The sequence below is a fragment of the Toxorhynchites rutilus genome, chromosome 2, assembly GCF_029784135.1.
Source record: "Toxorhynchites rutilus septentrionalis strain SRP chromosome 2, ASM2978413v1, whole genome shotgun sequence".
Lineage (NCBI taxonomy): Eukaryota > Metazoa > Arthropoda > Insecta > Diptera > Culicidae > Toxorhynchites > Toxorhynchites rutilus.
Window position 1 is genome coordinate 69979211 of NC_073745.1, and position 15699 is coordinate 69994909.

The 15699-nt window shown below is 39.5% G+C and overlaps 1 non-coding gene across 1 annotated transcript; it reads left to right on the plus strand.

Annotated features, from left to right (window-relative positions):
• Positions 1–11827: 11827 nt before the first annotated feature.
• Positions 11828–11899, plus strand: Trnaa-cgc (transfer RNA alanine (anticodon CGC)). Its single transcript has one exon. It is a non-coding gene; the product is annotated as a tRNA-Ala (tRNA).
• Positions 11900–15699: the final 3800 nt, after the last annotated feature.

The window sequence follows — 15699 nt, forward strand, 5'->3', positions numbered from 1 at the left end:
TTTACATCCCAAAAGTGTACATACTTCTCGAATCTCGAATTTGCTTGAAACTGGGAAGTTCATTCGCTTCTAGTGGCTGCACGATTTTCCCAGGTTCCTAAGTTTAGAAGATCATGTTAGGACAGACATATTCCACTCTGCACAAAGGCAAGCGAGGACAAAAGTACTCGCAGTTTGCATTTATTTGCAGAGCCGATTTCCCCAGAAACCTCGGTTTTGAAGTCTGTGTTAGGGAAACACATTTCAATCGGAACAAAAATACCCCCGATTTGTATGAATTCGCAATGCCGATTTCCCCACGCTTCATGGATTTGAAGTCTGTGTTAGGGAAACACATTCCAGTCGGAACAAAAATACCCCCGACTTGCATGAATTTGAAATACCGATTTCTCCAGGCACCTTGGTTCAGAAATCTCTATTAGGGAACACATTTCGGTGGGAACAAAAGCTCCCCCTACTTTCGTGTGTTCTTTTTCTTCTTTTTGGCTTTAAGAGGGTTTAAACTTTTCAGTTCACTCGCCTCTAGGCTCTTTCGTGTGCTTGCAATGCCGATTTCGCTGCTTGGTTTTAAAGTCTGTGTTAGGGAACATTTTTCGATGAGAACAAAAGTCCCCCTACTTTCATGTATTTGCAATGCCGATTTCCCCAAGGCTGCTTGGTTTTGATGGTTGTGTTAGGGAAACCGTAAATCGGGCCAATCAAAACGATGCAGTTAGGGCGTTTAGATAACGCCTAATATTTTACAGTTATTCAATTGTTTATCTAATGAAAAACAACATTTTGTTAGTTGCGATAGATGCGTAGAAATATTCCCTATCAAGTGATGCAAACATCTCTCCTATCCAGTACGAAATGTTCGAGCTATAAGCATTCGAAATCTTTCATTTTTTCCTGCATGTTCTGTGTTTAGGTTTTCATTTTACCCTCCATATATTCCGGTTAGACGTAGTCCCACGTCAAAAAGCTACTATCAATCTCCTTCTAAATGCAGTCATTCTCGAGATATTTAAGTTTTGACGTGGGACTACGTCTAACCAGAATATATGGGGGTAAAATGAAAACCTAAACACAGAACATACAAGAACAAATGAAAGATTTCGAATGTTTAAAACTCGAATATTTCTTTTGGATCGGAATGAGGTTTGCATAAATTGATAGGAAATATTTCTACGTATCTATAGCAATTAATAAATTGTTATGTTTCATTAGATAAACAATTGAATGATCGTAAAATATTAAGCGTTATCTAAACGCCATGACTGCCTCGTTTCGATTGGACCGATTTACGATTTCCCAAACACAGACTTCAAAATCAAGCAGCCTTGGGGAAATCGGCACTACAAATACCTGAAAGTGGGGGTACTTTTGTTCTCACCGAGATGTGTTCCCTAACACTGACTTCAGAACCAAGATCTTCTTCTTCTTCTTATATGGCACTAACGTTCCTAGAGGAACTCCGCCGTCTCAACGTAGTATTACTTGCGTCATTTTCATTAGTTGAGATTTCTATGCCAAATAACACGCCTTGAATGCATTCTGAGTGGCAAGCTCTAGAATACGCGTGACCACAGTGCAAGTCAGAGGAAATTTCTTTGAAGAAAAATTTCCCCGACCAGAACGGGAATCGAACCCGAACCCCCGGCATGTTAGGTTTGACGCTAACCACTCGGTCACGGGAGCACAGAACCAAGATGCCTGGGGGAAATCGGCAGCTCAAATACATGTAAGTCGAGGACATTTTTGTTCCAACTGAAATGTGTTTCCCTAACACAGACTTCAAATCCATGGAGCATGGAGGAATTGGCATTGTAAATTCATGCAGGTCGAAGGTATTTTTGTTCCGATTAAAATGTGTTTCCCTAACACAGACGTCTAAACTAAAGTGTCTCGGTAAATCGGCTGTTAAAATAAATGCAAACTGCGAGTACTTTTGTACTCGCTTGACTTTGTGCAGGCTGGAATTTTTTTTCCGAACACGTGGTTTCGTGAATTCGTGGTTCGAAAAATGCGTGAACTTAAGAGATGTAAACTTCAGAGGGAAATGTAAAATACAATAATCGTTTGATATCTCTTCCGCTCACATATTTTGTAAGCCCTAGGTATCAACATAAAAAGACAGTCATTAAATGTACTTGTAACGATGAACATAATCTATCACAATGCATGAATTGACCTTACATGGTATTTTTTCAACCTTTTTACTCACAAAGCAAATATATTGAATTCAATTGAATTTGAGAATTGTTTTCAAAATCAAGTCAAACAAATGATTACTAAGCTGAGGTAGTCCCTCGTCAACATTGCGGTTATATCATAGATATAACCCACCCGTTTTTTTCTAATTTATTGTCTTGTTTATAGTAAACTAGCTGACCCGGCAAACTTCGTCCAGCCCAAAATTTTTTTTTCGTTATCACATTCACGTTTTTTACTAAGCGCACGTTCATAAGTCCAATCGCAGAACTATTCATTGATTGATCTTCTAAGCTACCCTTTAAAATTATTTTTTACTATAAAATTCCTAGTACTTCTACCAAAACTTGTCATTATAATATCAAATTATTTTCAGGCACAATCCTCGTTCAAGATTTTCAACCACTTGCAAATAACATGTTTCTCCGTTACATGGAATAAATGTTTGATACAAAAAATATGATAGAATGAAGACAGCTCTAAATCGGACAATTCCTTTCTCGAGTTTTGCTCTTATCAACACATTCGGTGATCTATTTTTATTTAAATAGATAGAAGAAGATATAGGAGTGCGTTTTATCACATTAAAACAAATCAATTGTCATGTTTGGTTGGTCAAAAACCTTCACATGCCAAATTTGGCTCAATTTGATTGGCTAGTTTTCGAGTTATGCAGAAATTTGTGTTTCATTTGTATGGTAGCCTCCCCTTAGAGAGGAGAAAGAAGTGTCAAACCATCACAAAAATATTTATTGCTCCCTAAAATCTCCATATGCCTAATTTGGTTCCATTTGCTTGATTAATTCTCGAGTAATGCAATGTGTTTCATTTGTATGGAGAGAGCGCAGAAATCCGATCCATCAGGAGGAGAAGAGAAGGTGACCAATAGGATACCAGCATCGAAAATTGATTCCGATTGATGCTTTGGAGCAGCCGCCACACACACATACACGCGCACAACTCTTTCGTTTGGTGGTTATCGAGTTTGCATTAACCACTGGCGGGCTTCGAGCATCGAGAAGAATCTGGAAAGATGTTATCGTTGCTGAAAAAAATCCTTGTAGTTGTAATCCTTGAGTTCTCCTTGTAATTGAAAATTACATTCAAGCGAAAGAGTTTATTTTAATGTTTTCTATTCATATAATACTGCACTTCACAAATGAACTTCGTTTTGTGATTTTTCAGCCAAGTGCAATTAACAGGAAAGCTTCTGAAGATTATACTTCCCCATCAGTGGAATATTTTCGTATCCAATATTGTATCCATAAAATCTTGTGCCTCCAACGTAACGCTCTCGGTTTGGAAGTCCCCCAAATATGTAAACAAAAAATTAATTCAGAATGAATTCAGATTGAACTTCAAAGAAATTATCACTAAATCAACGATAGTCTTACGTCAACATTGCGGTTATACCACAGATATAACCCACTTCCTGTTTTTTTTTCAGCCGAATATGAAGTGTTTTCTGCCAACACTAGTTAGAGATTTACATTGAGCTTTTCGTTAGCAAAACGTTGATCACTAGAATTGACAGCTACAGAATAAGGAAATATAGAAAATAATTGTTTGTTTTTCAGACGTGCTGAAAAAATACAATCTGTTTTCTATCCCGATATTTATCTTGCGTTAATTGACAACAAAGTTGCAACGCTCGAAAAATCAGAAGAATAGAAATATTCTTAAATTGAAAATATAATTTAACCTTTTGTACATGAGGCCTTTTTCGCTTGCGCGAACCACCAACTCGAGACGATTTAGATCAAATTAGACAACCGTTTTACAAGCACTTTAAAAACTTTTATAGACAAGCAAACTTATACAAATAACAATTTAGTTTTCCAGTTTATTTATTTGTTTATGGGTTATTTCTTTGTTTACATGTTATAAACTTTGATAAACATTGCACTCTGTAATTAGTTGACACATTAAATCAGCAGGACAGCAACAGCCGCAGCAGCGCCGCCCAAGTGCAAAAGGTTAAACCGTAATCAGTTCAACTAGACGAAAATAGTAATAATAATTTTATTTATTAAATCTTGCTGTGGTTTAACTAAAAATACAAGTTTATCTCCGCTTTTTTATGATACTTCGACATCAGTTCCCATCTACACTCGACAAAAAAATGAAAAAAAAGAGTGCGAAATCGAAATTTTTTAGTGATATTTAACATGCTGTAACTTTTGAGACATTTGGCAGCAAACCAACGTTTAACGCCCTGTTTTGGGTACTTTTTAAAAAATCAATACAAAAAAATCTTCCCGATATTGTTATCCACACCAAGATAAAAATATGTACAGTAGAATCCGTTTATTATGGTTCCGTTCATATTGATCAACCACTTATTATGACGTAATTACACAACGAAGTTTGACTTCATTTGAAGTTATTTGTAAAAAGTCGGATTTAATGACTTCCTTTACAGTGACATGTTGCCTATTATGATCCATTTTTAATAAATTATGTCCGCTTATTATGACACGTTTCATTCAGCTCGCGCAGTCCGAAGACATCGGTCGCAAATTTGTTCGCGATTATTATAAAGTGGAGATTATACCGTTATCAGTTCGTGGCTGGTGAAGTTATTTCGCCCTAACGGGGTTCTCTTTATTGCGCGAGTGAGGAGAGCAGCAATCACTACCAGCGTGAGGAAGAAGTCCTCCACGGCGGACGCGGTGCGTGTGCCGTATCATCGCTGTGTGTGCTTTAGCATCGTCATCGATTCCATCATCGTGTTTTGGTGCGATATACCGTTGCATCTGTGCCGAGCGATTGCCACGCGGTTCGATTGAGACACCGCTTCATTTCATTCGCATTGGTGTGCGATTTAGGTATAATATATATTAGGTTTAGAAATACAAAAAAAATAAGAATTATATTATTTTATATCTGCCGTAATGGCAGAAGGTCATGTTAACATGGAGATTGAAACTACTGTTTCCTCCTCACTAGCTACAACGGGGGCTGGGAAGTCGCTTAAACACGTTCCCCCCTCAGAAGATGTCTCTTCAGAGAAAGAGGTAATCTACCTTAACAAGCCCCCCTCAAGAAAATTGGCAAACTTTTCCTCTTCGCCCCCTCAATCTCCCGCTCCCGCTTCCGCTCTACTACCGAACTTGCCTCCCAGCCCTACTGATACCGCTCCCGTTCAACAATCGACCTCGTCCTCCCCCTCAGTTGTTTCCTCTCCTCGTGTCAAGGTCTATCCAGACGATGCACTTGGAGCTGGTCCATGGGTTGTTTTTTTCCGGCCTAAACCAAAAGGAAAGGCAATTAATGTCATTCAGGTTTCGAAAGATCTGGCAAGATTATATTCCTCCGTGGTCGAAATCTCTAAGGTTAGACCGAACAAACTGCGTGTTGTCGTGAGTGATCGGAAACACGCGAATGCAATTGTGATCGACGAGAGATTCTCCCTAGAGTATCGCGTCTACGTGCCCTCCCATGACGTAGAAACCTCGGGGGTGGTAACTGAAACTGGTCTGACGTGCGAAATGATAAAAGAAGGAGTTGGTAAATTTAAAAGAATCCCGTTGGTGGGTGTTAAAATTTTGGACAGCCGCCAACTAGGAAAAGTATCCCAAGAAGAGGGAAAAACTAAATTCACGCCGTCAGACTCGTTTCGAGTAACTTTTGCTGGTTCCGCTCTACCTGACTACGTCATGGTGGGCAAATTGAGATTGCCTGTGCGACTCTTCGTGCCAAAGCCCATGACTTGCCAAAAATGCAAGTCAGTTGGTCACACTTCAGATTATTGTGCCAACAAGGAGCGCTGTGCCACTTGCGGAGAGCAACATGAGGGGAAATCCTGCAGTGCGACTGAGCATAAATGTCCATATTGCGGGGGATCCCCACACGAGCTCTCAGTTTGTGAAACTTACAAGAGTCGCTGGGAGAAACAGAAGCGCTCTTTGAAGGAAGGCTCGAAACGCACTTTTGCGGATATTTTAAAGGGCGCTTCGCCACTGGCCCAACAACAACAACCAATCAACACACAAAATGTCTTCGCCACGTTGCCCGTTGACGAAATAGAAGCGGACACAGCTAACGGGGACACACCGTTCATTTTCCAAGGGAATCCCCGGCGCAAAAATGTGACCACTCCCAAAGTTCAAGGACAAGCCCCTCCGGTGATACCCCCTGTTAGCATGCCTAAAAAATCGAGTGCAGCGGACAAGCAAAATCAGGTTCCTCCTGGTTTCCGTGGGAATAATTCACCTTCGAATGGCCCAGCACTCGAGGGGACATCAAAAACCCCAACTGTCCCTGTTTTTCCGTCCAGTTCAACTTCCCAATCGGGATTTATAAAGTTGACTGACCTTGTGGATCAAATCTTCACGTGTTTTAACGTTTCCGACTCCATCAGAACCATTGTCATCTCAATGCTTCCAGTGTTAAAGACAATTTTGCAGCAATTGATGCAAACATGGCCCCTCCTTGCAATGATTATCTCTCTTGATGTCTAATTTCAATAGAGAGGTCGGAGATATCACTGTTTTACAGTGGAATTGTCGTAGTCTTATCCCTAAATTGGATACTTTCAAATTTCTAATTCATAAATTCAATTGTGATGTTTTTGCTCTGTCCGAAACCTGGCTCTCTTCTCAAAATGATCTCTCTTTCCACGATTTTAATATAATACGCTTGGACCGCGATGACAGATACGGAGGGCTACTATTGGGGATTAATAAGTGCCACCCATTTTTTCGAATTGACCTTCCACCTATTGGAGGGATCGAAGCTGTTGCTTGTCATGCAAACATCAGAGGCAAAGACCTCTGTATTGTCAGTTTGTATTGGCCTCCGAGAGCTGCGGTTAGCCGCAAGCAACTTGTTGACATGTGCTCACTCCTTCCTGAGCCACGATTGATCTTGGGAGACTTCAACTCTCACGGAACTGCCTGGGGGGAACAGTACGACGACAATCGTTCATCGTTGATATATGACCTTTGTAACAGCTTCAATATGACCGTTTTGAATACTGGGGAAACAACACGTGTACCTAAACCTCCTGCTAACCCAAGTGCTCTTGACCTCTCGCTTTGCTCGAATTCACTATCGTTAGATTGCAAGTGGAATGTAATCCAGGACCCCAACGGTAGTGATCACTTGCCAATCAAAATTTCCATCACCATTGGGTCGAATTCTTCTGAATCTATAAACATGGCATATGACCTCACAAGACACATTGATTGGAAAAAATATGCGGACGCGATTGCTCTAGCCATCAATTCCAAAGATGGTTTGCCTCCATTGGAGGAGTATAACTTCATTTCTCGTTTGATCTATGACAGCGCGGTTCGCGCTCAAACGAAACCCATCCCAGGCTCCACTATTCGTCGAAGGCCACCCAATCCATGGTGGGATAGCCAATGTTCCAAGCTTTATCAGGATAAATCGAACGCATTTAAAGCTTTTCGGAAACGTGGAACCATTGAGAATTTTCAAACGTATTTGGACCTTGAAAATCAATTTAAAAACTTGATCAAAGGGAAAAAACGTGCTTATTGGCGAACTTTCGTGGGAGGTTTGTCACGAGAAACGTCAATGAAAAAATTATGGAAAGTGGCTCGAAACATGAGAAATCGCTCTTCATCGAATGAAAGCGAAGAATATTCACATCGATGGATTTTTAATTTTGCACGCAAGGTTTGTCCCGATTCCGTTCCTGTGCAAAAAATTGTTCGAGATATACCACAAGATAGGTGCGATCTTGATTCCGAGTTTTCGATGGTAGAATTCTCTCTTGCTCTCCTTTCTTGTAACAATTCGGCTCCAGGAACGGATAGAATTAAGTTCAACTTGTTGAAACACCTCCCTGATGTGGCGAAACATCGCTTGTTGAATTTATTCAATCGGTTTCTGGAGCATAATATTGTTCCAGATGATTGGAGACAAGTGCGAATTATAGCTATTCAAAAACCCGGAAAACCCGCGTCCGACTTCAATTCGTACCGCCCAATAGCAATGCTGTCTTGTATACGGAAATTGTTGGAGAAAATGATCTTGTTTCGCCTTGATCATTGGGTTGAAACGAATGGCTTACTCTCAGATACACAATATGGGTTCCGCAGGGGCAAGGGGACGAATGATTGTCTTGCGTTGCTTTCTTCAGAAATTCAAATGGCTTACGCCGAAAAAAAACAAATGGCTTCAGTATTCTTGGACATAAAGGGGGCCTTTGATTCTGTTTCAATAGAGGTTTTGTCAGACAAATTACACTCTCGGGGTCTGCCGCCTCTGTTGAATAATATGTTATATAACTTGCTTTGTGAGAAACAGTTGAATTTTTCTCACGGGGATTCGACAGTAAATCGGGTCTCCTACATGGGCCTCCCCCAGGGCTCATGTTTAAGCCCCCTTTTGTACAACTTCTATGTAAGCGACATCGACAATTGATGACGGAGTGGTGTCTGTCGTAGGATCAAACGAATCCGACCTGCAAGGACCCTTACAAGATACTTTGAACAATTTTTCAACCTGGGCCATTGGGCTAGGGATCGAATTCTCCACGGAGAAAACAGAGATGGTGGTTTTTTCTAGGAAGCATAGACCAGCAAAACCAAAGCTTCAACTTTTGGGTAAACCGATCACTCATGCTATGTCATTCAAGTATCTTGGGGTCTGGTTCGACTCCAAATGTACTTGGGGGCCCATATTAGGTATCTGAGTAAAAAATGCCAACAAAGAATAAACTTTCTCCGTACAATTACCGGCACATGGTGGGGAGCCCATCCCGAAGATCTTATAATGTTGTATCGAACAACTATTCTCTCAGTGATGGAGTATGGCAGTTTCTGTTTTCAATCAGCTGCCAAAACACATCTCATTAAACTCGAGCGAATTCAGTATCTTTGTCTCCGTATTGCGTTGGGATGTATGCCCTCAACGCATACCATGAGTCTCGAGGTTTTGGCAGGCCTACTCCCACTAAAAGATCGCTTCAATTTATTATCTCTTCGGTTCCTCATCCGGTGTAAGGTTATGAACCCATTGGTGATCGGAAATTTTGAGCAGCTTATCGAGCTAAATTTTCATTCAGGATTCATGAGCTCATATCATGAATTCATCTCCATGCAGGTTGATCCTTCTTCGTATACTCCCAACCGTGTTTGTTTTCCTGACTACATCAATTCCTCTGTACATTTTGATCTGTTCATGAAGGAGAAAATCCATGGAATTCCAGATTATCATCGATCGGGGATCATTCCTACGATCTTCAATGCAAAGTATGGGCGTGTCAATTGTGATAATATGTACTTTACTGATGGGTCCTCTATGAATGAGTCCACAGGATTTGGAGTGTTCAACGAAATTTTTAGCACCTCCCACAGTCTTCAGAATCCTTGCTCTGTGTATATTGCTGAATTGGCAGCAATACATTGGGCGCTGGACAGCGTCGCCTCACGACCTGTTGAACACTATTACATTGTAACGGATAGTCTTAGCTCTGTCGAAGCTATCCATTCAGTGAGGCCGGAAAAGCACTCGCCGTACTTCCTTGAGAGAATACGAGAAATTTTGAGTGCTTTATCCAGACGCTGTTATGTCATTACCTTTGTCTGGGTCCCTTCACATTGCTCAATTCCGGGTAACGAGAGGGCTGACTCATTGGCAAAGGTAGGTGCAATTGAAGGCGATATTTATCAGCGTCAAATCGCTTTCAATGAATTTTATTCTTTAGTCCGTAAAAATACCATCGCTAACTGGCAACGTAAATGGAACGAAGATGAATTGGGCCGGTGGTTTCACTCGATTATCCCTAAGGTTAGCCTCAAACCATGGTTCAAAAGTCTGGACTTAAGTCGGGACTTTATTCGCACCTTCTCTCGACTCATGTCCAATCACTGTTCGTTAGACGCGCTACTCTTTCGTTTTAATCTTGCCGATGGCAATATCTGTGCTTGTGGCCAAGGTTACCACGACATCGAACACGTTGTTTGGTCGTGCGAGGAGTATCTTGTTGCCAGATCGAATTTAGAAAACTCTCTTCGGGCTAGAGGAAGGCAGCCCAATGTGCCGGTGAGAGATGTGTTGGCTCGGTTAGACCTTGATTACATGTCCCAAATATATGTCTTCCTAAAAGCTATCAATCTTCGTGTGTGATTGTCCTTATATCCTTATATTCTCCTTTTCCTTTCCCTTCGCGAGAAATCAAATCCCTTCTTACTAACAATAGAATAAGGTGAAATGTAAATACATGTTAGATATAAGATAGGCTTAAGAATTGAGTATGATGAATGTGAGTGCGAATGTGAGTGTGAACATTGTCAACATATCCTTATATCCCATCCTTTTCCTGAAACAAAATGTCACCCTTCTAAACTCGAGCAAGCCGCGAGTAATCGGTTCTCTACTTCATTAACATTAGAATTAATAAAAAATGTTTATATATACTTGTAACTATACAAATAGGAGTTTGGCTCCTTTAAACTTATGTAACTGAGCCTGTAAAAATAAACGATTTAATAAAAAAAAAAAAAATTATGACACGTTTGTCATTTCTCTTCGATGTCATTATAAACGAATTCCACGGTACTTAATAGATTCCGAAACTTGAAGCTTCAAAATTATGTAGGTTAACACGGGGTGATTTGGTCATATGGGGTGATTTGGACCACCCCTTTATCTCAAAAATTACGGCTCAACTTGGGTTTTCTATAATGTCATTTCCTTCTATTGTTGAACCGTATGCACCTAAAGTACAAAAAACTTTGGTAAAACTTCACAAGTAGAGGGAAACGGTAGCATAAACATAGCAAGCACTTTGATCGTCAAAAAATGTGAGTTTTCCGATAGTGGTTTTAAGGTTTTTCCCGCTAATTAAACAAACTTTTCGTATATTGTGCTGTAAAGTTCTGTTCGCCTACAGAAGAGGAACAATTTGATGTAGCGAAACTGTAAGTTTGATAACAATAAATGAAATTAGTTGCATTTTAATTTTTGCATGTTGTGTGGGGTGACATGGACACGTTTCTGTGGGGTGAATTGGTCCTACAGGTTTGAGACTTTTCTTTGGACTAATTGATTCCAGATGCCGCTGAATTACAAGAAGAGGATGGACAGACAACGTTGGAAGAAGGAGGAGCTTGAAAGAGTAACGCAGGCAATCGAGAACGGATTTTCTTTGACCAAGCATCAAAAGTGAAAATGCTCGACCAACAGTGAAAAGATTCATGCAGAATTCGAGATGGTGTCAATCCAACTTTTCTGGTCTGGAATCTGGCCAAGACACCTGGTATCGATCCCAAAACATTGTTACTGATTGTAACATTATCCCAAAATACTTTACATAAACATAAGTATGTTTTTTTCGATGCAACACACACTGGACCAAATCACCTCACCGACGGTCCAAATCACCCCGCATCAAATTTCAATGTCCAAAAATCATCTCTTATTTTATGATATATTTGGTGGATTGAAGTTTTATATAATGATTAATCATTATTTATTGAAAGTATTGGTTTGGAAATATTAGGCGATTTGCTTAGGTGGTCCAAATTCCCCCCTTTTCCCCTACCTCCCATATGCGTTGATTTTTCACGAAGTTACAGCATGACAAAAATCACTTTAAAAATTCAACTGCATTCTGTTCCTTCAATATTTTTTTTTGTCTAGTGTAGATGATCAAATAGGGGATGTAGCTCAGTGGTAGAGCGCTCGCTTCGCATGTGAGAAGTCCCGGGTTCAATCCCCGGCATCTCCAGTGTTTTACCTTTTCACATCACATTTTTCGTTCTTTTTTTATATATATGCAGATAATCACAGTGAAAAATGTCCACCTCTCATGTTTGTATGATTAGCTAGTAAGTCTTTAATTTTCCACTGTGAAAAAGTGTTTCATTAACAGAATCAATTTTCTAATGAATCATTATGGTGCAAAAAAAACTCATCTGTCAGCCCATCGATGCTCGAATATCAACATAAGAAGCAAAATTGTTTATTAAATTCTGTAGTCAAAACGGCGGTAACAAAACAAACATCGGCTGAAATATTTTCTTCGGTGACTTAGCATTCTGAAAATGCGAAAAGCGAAGGAGAAATCTCAGTAATGGTCACCCGAAACCGAACAGCTTTACTGTCATTTCTAAAAAGCTTTGTTGGATGAGACTGCATCGGAAATAATACAGAAATTTAACTGACATTATTTTCACCATAAACAATTATTATATCTCGGAACGATTAGTCCTAGGAAGAAACGTTATACATAGTTTTCCAATCACATGAAAATTCCATTTTTTTTTTGTTACTTTTCTTTAATGATCACGATTTGACAGAGTATTTAAATTTCATTAATTTTCAAAATTTATATCTTCATTTCGGTGAGTCTACCACGTCACTAATGTATATCAAACTGTGCTAAATTGGACGGATTTTATAATAAAAATATACAAAAAAGTATCGAAAATAAATTCAATTTTGAGTAAGATTTTTAACAGCGCATTGAAAAAAAAAATTTTTTTTTCTAAATGGATTATTAACTTTACTACAATTTTGTCAAACATAGTAATTTTTCTATCTCGATTTTGAGTTACGATTTGAATGAAAGTTCAATGATTTCAATCTTAAAAAATATGTCGTAATTTGTATTGGTCATATAATCTTGAAAATTGTAATTTTAGGTGACTTCCATTATATGTATCAAGCAATGTTGCCACATTTAAATCTGTACCAGAGGTGTCAAAAATCTTTCTCATCTGTACTTTTTTCCCAAAACTTTTTTTTCCCACCCCGATTTATTACATTAAATGAACTGAAAGATAACAGAAAATGTTCTACTCCCCAACACATGTATGTCATTTGTATAATATATATGCTAGAGCCAAAATGAGCGAGCGAAACAGGAGACACATTTAAATGAAAGCATATGAACGCTTTCCGTATAGTTCGCCAAATACAAGGCCCAAACAGAGTAAGATATATTCTCGTTCATGTTCTTCTTTATCCTCTTAGAAAACACTTTCCAACTTTATGATGAGGTGTAATATTATCACGATTTGATATAACAGGACTGGCAGCTATATGGAAAGCGTGGTCGTGTGAAATATCTTTGCATTCCAGCCGGCCTTGGTTCGATCCCCTTTGACGACGTCGTATGAACCATCATTTCTGCCAAAGATGAAATGTTTTCTGCCAACGCTAGTTTGGGTGTAGATTGCATACTATCATTTTTTTAGATTTTCGAGCTGCCGCCACGATGTTTAATAATATCATTTGATCTCAAAATAGCGTTCATCGTATTGTTGCTGAGCCGATTTCGATACTTATTTTTGTTCTGATTATATTAAAAAAAAATCGCTCGACAGTTGCCGAGGAGTGAGGCATAGTGAGAACGTTACAAACAAGACATCGAAGCGCCGAAAAGGCGAGCGAACCGTCAATTCTTTTTAGGCCTTCATGTTTCGTTCTCCAACCCTGCACATGCTCGTTTTCTGAAATTGTGATTTCCTTACGGAGTAATTTTATCTTTAGGATACAGAAATATTTTTCCAGATCTTGTACATTTCCAATGTAGAATCCTGGAAACGCGTCAAGCACACATAGTTAATGCTTGTCAATTTGGAAAAGTTTCTGGGATTTAACACTGCCGTAGACATCGAAATCGAATCTTTTTCTCATTTATTTGATCAGTTCCACGAAAAAATTGTAAGGGGTTGTATCTAGGACACGACCGCATATTTTTGACGTAGAACTACGCAGTTATATTATGCAATCTACTTGTTTACCATTCGAATATTATTTTAGAATGCATCGAATTTTTTGTAATAGATTGTGTTCTTCGTTACAAATAAATTTGATGAACATCCTTTTACGTTTGATATGATGCCTAGGACTACCAAAATATGTGAACGGGAGAATTGTCAAACGATCATTGTATTTTACAATTTCCTCTGAAATTATCGCACATCCCATGGTCACGTAATTCTCGAACAGCGAAAGTTCGTTCACCTCTAGTATCTGAAATGACGATTTTCCCAGGCTTCTCAGTTTAAAAGTACGTTCTAGGGAAATATATTCCGGTCTGCACAACGACAAGCGAGTACAAATGTACTCAACACCAAAAAATACCCACGATTTGCATGTATTTGCAAATCGGATTCCCCCAGGCACATTAATTTAGGAGTCAGTGTTAGGGAAATACAGCTCAGTGGGAAAAAATACCCCTGACTTGCATGGTTTTACAAAGCAGATTCCTCCAGGCACATTGATTTTGAAGTTCGTGTTAGGGAAACACATCTCGGTGGGAACAAAAATACCCCCGACTTGCATGTATATTTGCAGAGCGGGTTTCCACAGGTACATCGATTTTGAAGTCTGTGTTGGGGAAACCTTAAATCGGGCCAATCAAAACTTGGCAGTTAAGGCGTTTAGATAACGTTTGACATTTTACAGTTATTCAATTGTTCATCTCATGAAAAATAATATTTTATTAATTGTGATAGACGCGTAGAAATTTTTCCTATTAATTGATTCATACATCTTTCCGATCTGTTAAGAAATGTTCGAGTTATAAGCATTCGAAATACGGGTAGGGTTAGTACACAAATCGGCAGAACAAATGTATGGGAAAAAAGGAAGTTATTCCAGTTTTCATGAATTAAAACCATTTAGAGATTAGCGAATTGTAATGTATAGCATATCAAACAAATTTTAGAGAATTTCCGATTCGATTGGTGTGCAAATCATGAGAATTCGTTCACAGTGAAAATAGTTATTAACGTTAACTTTATTTCATAAAAATGTGACCTGTTTTCTGATTTGGCACCCATCCTGAAAGACGTAGTTCTACGTCAAAAAATGTTTTTTGGGTACGAAGCGTCGAACATTTCTGAGACTATTGACTATTCAATCCATTACTGTACTTGGTTGATGTTATTCAAGTAATGAAGCTGTTTATAAGAACGTTTTCAAAGTATTTGGAATTCACTACCGAAGCTCAGGCACTAATTTGGATTGTGTCATTCATCGTCGGAACGATTCCGTGGCACCGCTCTGAACCGGCGTCGAAAGGACATTATGCAGAATCATCCCGGCTGCCGATAGAGATAATTAGGCCCATTCGGAGGAAGTTGCCACCTTTTCTCACCCTCGCGCTCTGATGAAGTTTCCGTACGTTTTGCTGCGCCCCATAATCGTTAGCAACTATTAGCATGGAAATGGCACCCAAGCTCCGACCGGTACGGGGGCAGCATCACGTCACATCGCGGTGTCAAAGAGAGCGCACCCAACGGAAGACAACGAGCCATTATTTAGTTTTATCACTGTTTATATAACGTCCGGCTCTGCTGTCGCCACAGTAGTAGGAAGAGCTTCGAGCGTGCTTCCGAGAGATACCTCTTGGGATTTAGCTGGGAAACCGTTCGGAACCGTTCGACGGATGATGCTCTCTGCTGCAGAAACCAACGGAGTAACGGAATTGATAGGTTTTGATTCAATTATTTCGTCCCCGTTATTCACGTTCAAGGCTTCTTCACCGCGTGGACGACGAAGACGACGGTTGTCGAC